At 32.8% G+C, this 10230-nt stretch overlaps 1 protein-coding gene across 5 annotated transcripts in view; it reads left to right on the top strand.

Annotated features, from left to right (window-relative positions):
• Positions 1–10230, top strand: part of LOC126955127 (UDP-glucuronosyltransferase 2B33) — a 329416-nt gene that overhangs the window by 112413 nt on the left and 206773 nt on the right. The gene's annotated exons all lie outside the window — the stretch shown is intronic.

The following is a 10230-nucleotide window of genomic DNA, read 5'->3' as shown; positions in this document are numbered from 1 at the left end:
TCTAAACAAGTATCAACCCGTACCAAACAGGGAAGAACTGACTTGTAATGAGGAACCAAAAGATAGTGATGCCTTCCATTAAATTCCATTACAGGAGGCATCAAAGGGGGAGATGAGGTGGGAAATAAGGAAGGAAGGAAGGAAGGAAGGAAGGAAGGAAGGAAGGAAGGAAGGAAGGAAGGAAGGAAGGAGGGAAGAAAGAAAGAAAGAAAGAAAGAAAGAAAGAAAGAAAGAAAGAAAGAAAGAAAGAAAGAAAGAAAGAAAGAAAGAAAGAAAGAAAGAAAGAAAGAAAGAAAGAAAATTAAAAAGAGAAATAAGCTTTCCTGTATTAGACTAACTCGTCCCAGAGGCAGCAATGGGTGAAGTTCAGACCCAGGGAAAGTTTTGGTAATGCTATCTAAAAAGCCAGGACACACACCAAAAAAAATGTGGTCCAGAGACTCTCCCCGCACTCCTTCAACATAGGGAGAAAAAAACAAGTTTTCCTCCGTTTTATGGTATGAGTTTATAGATTTTTGTTCTCTGTAACTAGCAACTTCAAGTATTCTGTTTTGTCTAAAAAGCACAGTGAAAGTCATGACAAGCCTGAGCAGGCCTGAACTACAGCTGTCTGGACACCATATTGAAGATTAGAAGGTAAACCAGTGCAAGGCTGTTTTGAGCAAAACCTAGATAACAATCATCTAGGTTGCACAGCAACAGTCATGGGTAATCCTGACTTATGAGCTGTCACAATTTGATCAATTGTTCTCCCTCTGTATCCCTGCTTTTGCTCCACTGTAAGCCTGCATCAAGTTAGCCCACCCCTTTTGGAAAGTGTGTATAAAAGTCAAGTGCTGTCTTGGTTGGGGTCCCAATCATTGGACGTTAAGTCCGCTGAGTGTGACTGAGTGCACTCAATAAAGATATCCTCTTGTATACATCCCAAGATCTCTCTCTGGTCCTCCTGATTCCCACAAAAAGATATCAGTTTAAGAACAACATACATGACAGATGATAAAATAGCACAAAGAGTGTTGTTGATTAATAATACTTTGCCATTAACATTGCGATTAGAAAAAAAATACATAATTAGGAGGTGCAGTGTGGCATTTTATTATCATGATAGTGGAGGCATGTAACAGATATCACCAAATCCTGCTCTGCCATTCAATTCTATAACTTATAGGATTCCTAAGTGTGCTGTACGTACTACAAATGTTATCAGAAAGAGTTATACTTCATGTGTTACTTCACTAGCACAATAACAATAAGCAGGTTTGAAAAAAAAAAAAAATGAAACGTATCATGGAGTTTAGGCTTTCCATGTACTCTGGGCCTCTTTTTTTACCCTAATTTTGAAATAGGTCTATTCAGTGTATTGTTCAGAGGGCTATTAAGAGAAAGGAAGCTCAAATTCATCCACCCTGAGTCTAGGTACCCACTTAGGCATGTAGATTTGGAGAAACAGAAAAACCAAACTGCCTTGGTGGACTGGACTTGGCCAATATCTGATAGGAAGATGTAATAAAAAGAGGGGGATCAAATCCTGCCCTTAAGGTAGACAGAATCTGTCAATGCTTTAGAGTATACCGTCAAAGAGTTAACAGTCAGCAGAACTAAATTTAGCATCATCACAATTTTGGAAGTTTTTTAACAGCCCTATTATTTATAAACTGCCAATCAGTATTTTTACATTTAAATAATTTGCAGTGGTAGTAAATGTGATAATATTCTCGATATATGTGAAAAATATCACTTAAACAATTTTTTCTTGGAAGAAACGCTTAATAATTTGTAATCAGAAACAAATTATATATACTTTCTAAGTAGATTAATGGATCTCTCATACATAGATGATGACATAGATTTGCATTTTTAGTAAATTATCAAATATAAGACTCTAATTTATGGAAGAAGTGAATATAAATAAACTCCCTCCCATTTCAGTTGTTTGTAAATGAAAAGATTAACATTAAATTTGTAAGATGAATGTGTATGTAGTAAATACATTAATAAAATAAGTGTAGACCATTAGTAGTAACTTTTTACTCTTCTTTATACTAGGATTATGTCTGCCTAACAATTACTTATATATTTGAAGTTTTAATTTATTATCACAATTCTCTAAGCCACTATATATGAAACCTCATGATTGCGTTTAGCTTCACAATATAAAAATTAGTCAAGATAATATAGTTGTTCTATTTACTTCAGTCTTCCAATAGTCCTCGTTACTTAACTTGTCCTCATTTCCTTATTGGCCATATGGAAGGCATTTGACTAGGTGATCTCAATCTTTTTAGAATTCTAACAGACATGCTATAATTTGAATAGAAGTCTAACAGACATGCTATAATCTATTACTCATGGAACAAGGTGCATTCGTTTTTAAAACTTTTAAGTTCAGGGGTACATGTTCCAGTTTGTTACATATGTAAACTTGTATCATGGGAGTTCGTTTGACAGATTATTTCATCACACAGGCATTAAGCCTAGTACCCATTAGTGATTTTTTTCTGCTCCTCTCCCTCGTCCCACCCTCCACCCTCTGAAAGGCCTCAGTGTGTGTTGTTGCCCTCTATGTGTCCTCGTGTTCTCATTGTTAGGCTCCCTTATCTATACAGTTCTATGGAAATTTGATGACAGGAAATGAGATATCTTAGTACCAATATTCAACAGTATAGTGGGTAGTCCCGAATCACCCTCTCAATAAGACTCTGAGGATCAAATATTGAAAACTTAGGTAACAGCATGTGAGGATGAAAATGGTTCAACAGAAAACACACTGTTAAAATAATAATTGATTCACCATTTATCATTTAAAAAGTCAAAAATAAAATCTAACTTCTTTACATTTATCTTCCAGTTCTAGGAAAAATATAATAAACTAAAAGGGGTTGACATTTTATTATGCACAGTCACAATCTTTATGGCCAGAAACAAACTATTTATTTCAAGTGTCTTTACCTTTCACAAAATTGTCTTTCAGTAACTTTCTGGGTTGTCTATATCCTAATTCAATCATCACACCTACCCTTTCTCCTAATGTATAGATGTCACAAATGCAACAGAAATATGACAGCTCTTCTTTCATTACCAGTTGCTTCATTTTCTATGAGAGTAAATCCCCTATCTTTATCATGGAGTGGTGGTAACACATTTCATGATGGAGTGTGGCCTGTCCTTCCTCTATCCAAGCACAACCACCACTCCACTCCCTGCTGCACTGGATACTGTGCCCTATCAAACTCAGTGACTTCATCATTTCCCTAAGAGAACAAGTTCTGGCATTCATGCTGCTTCTTTTTTTGGGGAGGGTGGTAATGAGAAATGGGTAATACACAATTATCTTTATCCACAGTGTTCTCTGTTTGTCCATGTGACAATCTTGTATTAATTCTTCAAGTCTCAAGTCACATACCATGTCTTAATGTATAGCCTTTAATTACTGCCCCAGAGAACTTGGTGCTTCTTCTTTTGTCATCTGAAACCGCTTTTAATCCAGTTTTACTGATACAATAATTTGTGATCTAGAGAACAATGCCTGTTTCATTGACTTATATTGTGCATTGCTCATTTTAGCTCTAAGATTTATAATGCATACTTTTTCAAAAAATCATCTACTCTTAGGTCATCCACAAACTAAAGCATTTTTAACTCATGATGGATCCAATTTAATGTATGAGGGAATCTACCACGGAAACCCTACGGTGGGCCTTCCTTTATTGCAGATCAACCTGATAACTTTGTTCAAATGAAGGCTAAGGGGAAAGTTGTTAGATTGGACTCAAAAACAATGTAAATTACAGATTTGCTCGATGCATTAAAAGCAGTCATTAATGACCCTACACAAATATAAATTTTTAAGTTCATTGCGTGTATTCATACTTTCTCACATGAAGGCCAAGGGAGCTGCAGTGATTCTGAACATGAACACAGTGCTGAGCACATACATTTTTTGTAACACTTAAAGGCCATGATCAATACATCATTGTATCACAATATGATTTTTTGTTTGTTTGATTTAGTGAAAACATTTGTCAGAGGTTTTAGGATAGTGCATAAGTTCTAAAATAGCCAAAAAGTGAAATAAGAGGAATTACTAAAGATGGTAACAGAAGGATTATAAGGAAGCTTGAGGACAAATTTGAAGCAGAAAACTGTAAATATTATTACAGTACTGACTAATTTTCAGCACACTTATGTTGTCTTTCAGCATAAGAACTCATCAAATGTTCATTTTTAAATATTTTTTGTGTATATTGAAGGTATATAAGATGATATTATGGAATACAAATACATATTTAAAAAGTTACCATAATAAATAAACATATTCATGATCTCCTCTTAGTTATACATTTCTTTTGTTTTTAAAGCATTACTAAGGTGATTGATTTTCAGTAATCATCATGACATAATCAATCTCTAATTACCATCATATTCAATGTTTTACAAATTTTCACACTACATTTTGATCCCATCATTGATAATTTGTAAACAGCTAGAGCTTTCAAATTTGCCTTTTAAAAATTATTGAAAAGAGGAGATATTAGTATAAATGTAGTCATTTCTTTGTTCTTACAGTGGTGATTGATTTGCTTATTTGGAAGAATTATAAAATTAAAAAATAGTTGATTTGAAAGAGATAAGTTGGAATATTTATCTTTAATATTCAAAATGTATGAAACCAGAAATATGTGGTTGAAAAATTATTTCAGCACATTCATTAATTTCAGTTATGCTATTACTATTATATTAGTAATCACATAATTTTGAATAAACATAGCTCTGGTATTGAAAAATGACAATTTTTAATTACCTGATACATACTGAATGTGTGTGACACACATTATATTGGTTCTTTGTATTATGAAACCCAATTGTATGAAGAAATATATCAGAATTAGTGCCCTCTTCTGAAAAACTCAGTTCCACCATGTGATTTTTTAAGTAAGAAGGAGAGAAGTTACCTCCATTGCTATTGCTACAGTGCCGTGATTTAACACTTTTTAGTTTTGACTTGGTAAGCGATATACTTACATGCATCCTTATTCTTTGTCTATTAGTCCATAATTATTTTAACACTAGAAACAAATGGAACTGCAACACCTCAAAGTAAAATATTGAAAGCCACTTAGATTCTAAAATACCAATACAAGAAAAATAGTAATGACCGTGATCATTTACTGACAATCACTTTACGATGAGAATAATTCTACCAATTATTCTGAGAATCATTACAAGACAACTCACAATAATCAGGCAAGAAAGACACAATTCTTATTCATTCAAATTAACAATAAGAAAAACTTGAAAGAGATACATTTTTTAAAAAAAGGACCAGTAGATATCAGGTTAGGATTCAAACTAAGACCATCCACTTTCATACTTTTAACCATGAATCCACTGATATAATGTTAATTCCAACTCTTGGTCAGTGCCAACTCCTTATGAGCTTTGCCCTGACATGTACCTGACCTTGTCAGATTTGTCTACTATCTCTAGACTTTGATATTATTTTGAAACTTATACACCAGGTCCATTAATTTTTTTTTTACTGGATAATAGAATTTCTGCACTCTCAAATGATTTTTTTGACCCTTTGGACTCATCTGATTTCCATTTCTAGGCTAAAAATACTTGTTCTTTCTTAAATTATCTCTTTACATCTTGAAATCTTATGCATGAAACAAATTCTAGCCCACAAACCAAAATCTCTATAACCATCATGAAAAAAAATATTTTATTTTTTCATCCGCTTTTATGTGGCACTCATTTTTAACATCTACACAAAAATTTCACATATTTGTCTTTTCTGGTTCATTATATAAGTTGATGTCTATTTAATTTTCCATTGACAGTAAAAAGAATATGATATAGTTATCAATCATTTATTATGATCAGTCTCTGAAGCTCTTGGACCAAAAACTCTTCTGGATTGAGTTTGTCATGCATCACAATGGAGCCAAGTACCTGCTGCCACCTACCCACAACCTCACCTGGTTACAGTACTTCTCTATGGATGTGCTGGCCTGCATGGCAATTGTTACTCTCTTTGTCATACTATGTGGCTTGATTATCAACTGTTTGTTAAGGTAAGAAAGAAAGAAAAGAGAGTAGATCTGTTTGAGATCTAAGGCAGGCAGGCATGATACAGAAAATCATGCCATTTAATGCCGCCACTATGTATCAAGGTATGGACTAAATTATTCACTGCATTTTACAAAATCTGTGCCTTCTTGATTTGTTTGAAAATTTTAATCTTTGTTAAACATTAAGTAATGTACAATTTTAATTTCAGAAAACCTGTAGTAATTCACTTTTAATGCTTATCTATGTATATTTTTAAACTGAAAATAAAATGAGATTCACTAGAAACTCAGTCTGTTTCCTTGAGAGGGCCAGAAAGACTAGATATATTTTGCATTTTAAGAAATCTCTCCTTTTTTAAATATATTTATATAATATATAGAAATCATATACTATGCATTTATATAACATATAAAATAAATATATTTATATATTATATTTTTATTGTTTTATTTCAACTTTTATTTCAAGTTCAGAAATACATGTGCAGGATGTGCCTGTTTATTACATAGGTAAAAAACCCTCTTCTATATAAACAAATACAATTATATGGAATACATGTGTGTATGTCAGGAAAAAAAAGAAAGAAAGAAACACTGAGCAACATCTGTGTCAAAAATTGCAAGACAAATTTTATTTTGACTACTGAAGTAGGGGATAGCGACTGCAATATGAACTGAACTCAACCCCTACTAAGACAAATGTTAACTGAGACTTTTAAAGAAAATCTGTTTGTGAATAAAAATCTGTTGAGGAAATAAAAATAAGGTAACCAAAAAGAAAGTAGTTGGCTGTATGGAAATAGAAAATTACATAAATATTAAGTGTAAATGATTGATTATTAGACAAGATGAGTTAGACAAGGTAATTTTGCAATTTGGCAGGATCACGTTTTATTGAGCAAAGCCTCAGCATGAAGGCTAGTGTCACCGACCAGGACAAATCCATGACATAGCGTACATATAAGCTGGACTAAACTTAGCCAACTCTCTTAGCATGGTGTTTAGGCAAGTTCTTTCTGTTAAATTGGTGTTTCCAATTCATATCCTTCATAGAATGCAAAATATTTTCTCATGAAAATTTTCTTCATTTCAAAACTCTAGATAGTCATAACTGGCTTCCTATGTAAAACTATGCAACCTGCTAAAATGTTTGGCTAGAAAGACTGAAGATATTTTCTACATGAGACTTTGACTAACTTGAGTTACTATTTTTGCTTTAGTAATGACAATTTACAATTGGATAGTAATTCATAAAAGAAAAGACAAGGCTAGTTCCCTTTGGTTAGCAATTATAGATAAGGTCCAGCAGGTTTAGTCCAGTCCCTGTAGATTATAATGTTACATGATTTCTCTCCTGCAATAAGATCTCACATTTCTTGTCCTTACCTTGTGAAGTATGATATCTCCACCTACTTTAATGCCTGGAATACTGAGGATATATAAACCAGAATGTATATAATTATTTTACTTATACTCTTCTCATAAGATATTAAAAACTAAATTGTAGGTGGAATAAGGAGCCAAATATCACGTGCAACAATTTTTAAAGTCTATGCTGGAGAAAACGTAGTAAATGGCAAAAAGCTCTCTGATACCTACATTCAACTGTTGTTCATTACAGCCTTTGGACTCAGAACAAGGTTGGAAAAGCAAATAACAGAGAAGAAGGGAACCAACTTAAGAGCAGTTCTTCTGTCTGACAAGAGTTGTGTCTAAAACAGTTGAAAGAAAGAGAGGCGTAATGATTATTTTTGACACATGAAATAGACTTTTATAGTACTCTTCTCTAGGAGAAAATGTTGTAGCAATAATTGGTAATAAAATGAATTATTATAATGTCTAGAAAAGAAATATACACTAAATATTTTACTTTACTACACTTTGAACACATAGTCATGTCACTAGAAAGAAAAAAATAGCAAAGTACAAGAAAAAAAGTGTAAAGTATTAGTGCTTTTTATAGAAATGTCTTCTTTATAAAAGGGGAAACTTTATAGATAAATATTAGTCTGGGGAAACAATGTAACTCAACGTGTACTACACAAACTAAATTTTAGTCTATTTATATTTTCTTGATGAAACAACTTCTGAAAATGCATCATGGACCTTGCCAAAATCTTCTTTGCAATTCATAGACCATATAGCCAGATACAAAAATCTATGTCTATTCATGAGTTATCAAAGAATACTTTCATTTGTTTTAATATTGAGAAATCTTTTCACATAAAATACTATGTACACATATAGTTAAGAAAGTATGTGAATATGAAGATTTACTTGAGGCTCATAAAATCACATAGTATATGAAATTCCAAAAATTTCCATATTGTGCATGTGTCTGTTTCTTTGAGATTGATTCTAAAAGCTTTTAATTATCTCAGGAGTTAACAGAATTTAAACACAGAAACTCTAATCAACTGGAATCATTGAATTGAAATCACATTCTTCATCCTCGTGATCATCTTTTTCTATAAAATTTTGAATATGCTGCTTAAAGACTGAAATATGAAGCATCACAGAAGTTGCAGACAAAAATAACATAATTGTGAATTTAATGATGAAAGCAACATATGAAGCTGAATCTGTTTGTGTCAAGGACAAATGGTTTTTGTAGTTTTCTGAATTAATATCTATGCAGAAGGCAATGTTTCTTAAAAGATAAAGCAAATGTGCTAATTAGAAGTTTCCTTCTTTTGTTATTTAAGTATATTCTTTAATAGTCTTAAATATATTCTTTAACATACAAATTCTTAAAACCTAATAATAATTATAAAAATTACTGAATAACAGTAAAGAATAGGGTCTTAAAAGGTATGTGTCTTCCAGCATCTAACACCTCACAACCACTCCAGTGTTTTCTATATTGACGAAGCTTAATATTCAACTAGCTGGCAAAGGAGGAATGTTTACAGGATCCTGATTCAGTATCATAAAGTTATATTTGCACCCAGGGGACAATAAATTGAAATCTCATAAATCATAAATTTTCAAATTTTTCATTTGCTATCATTCTGAAAGTTGTGTTCCTTCTGACACTGAATCTTGGAAAAATTTGGATGAGTAAGAGGCATGGCTTTCCCTTTAAAATAACATTTTTGAAAGTGGGGGCATGTAGAGGTTCTGAGAAAGATGACTTAGAGTTGGGCCACTGGGTTCACCAACACCCTGTTGGTCACTTCCCTAATGTCCAAATGTATAATAAGAATTGGCGTACTAGCAGGTTGGATTTCTTATTTCAGTAGTAGCCTGCTCAGACTTGGTTAGAGGAAGTTCTCTCGTGCTGCACCCATGCATACCCTTAGCCTATCACCACTCTATTCATAGTCCCAACAAATCAACACTGGAGTAGCCAGGTATTTGGTCCTGTACATATATATATATATAAATAAAATGGATATTAACCATCAACAATTCAAAGCATATCAAGATGTCTCATTGATTTCATTGCAAGTTCCTAATTATTACCCTCATTAATCACTTTTTGGGTTTATGATCCAGTGAGAATTTCGTTCATGTACTGCACTGATTTTTTTCAAGCGACATTTTTCTCTAGATTCGTCTTTGGTATAGAGACTTTATTTAAGGATGAATTTATTCTTCATAAGAGATCTAGAATCCTGACTCATCATGACAGTGGCTCAGAGTGATTGCCTAAAACAAGATTGATAAAGGTCAGATAAACAAGTAAAAATTAATGAATAATCCTCAGTCGGATAAGGTGAACTTTGCTGTTGGATTAATCCATCATATTGAGGACATGCAGGTTGCAAGAGTTAAGACAGAATGAAATACAACTTGAGACAAACACATTGAATCAGGTTACAAATGTTTTAGCAAAGCATATAATGAGTAGTTAAGACCAAGAAAACAACTAGAAACAAGAGAGTTTTGGAAAAAACAAGTAATCAGGAAATTTCTAATGTAAGATGTTCGTTCACAAGCAATGCTTTTAGGTTTTAATCTGTTTACTGACAATTTCTAGAGCACTAGGTGATTTCTCTTGGGGGTTCTACGCATCAAGCATTTGGTTTCATTTTGTTTCGTGTGATCAATCATCATTTCATATGTAATTAGGGAGGCCATGTCTGATTTCAGAAATATCTGATTTGTTTTATTCATCCTCCTGACCTCATCCCATTCTTGCTTTATATCAGTG

This window comes from Macaca thibetana, chromosome 5, assembly GCF_024542745.1.
Source record: "Macaca thibetana thibetana isolate TM-01 chromosome 5, ASM2454274v1, whole genome shotgun sequence".
Lineage (NCBI taxonomy): Eukaryota > Metazoa > Chordata > Mammalia > Primates > Cercopithecidae > Macaca > Macaca thibetana.
This window is presented reverse-complemented; position numbering and strand designations above follow the sequence as displayed.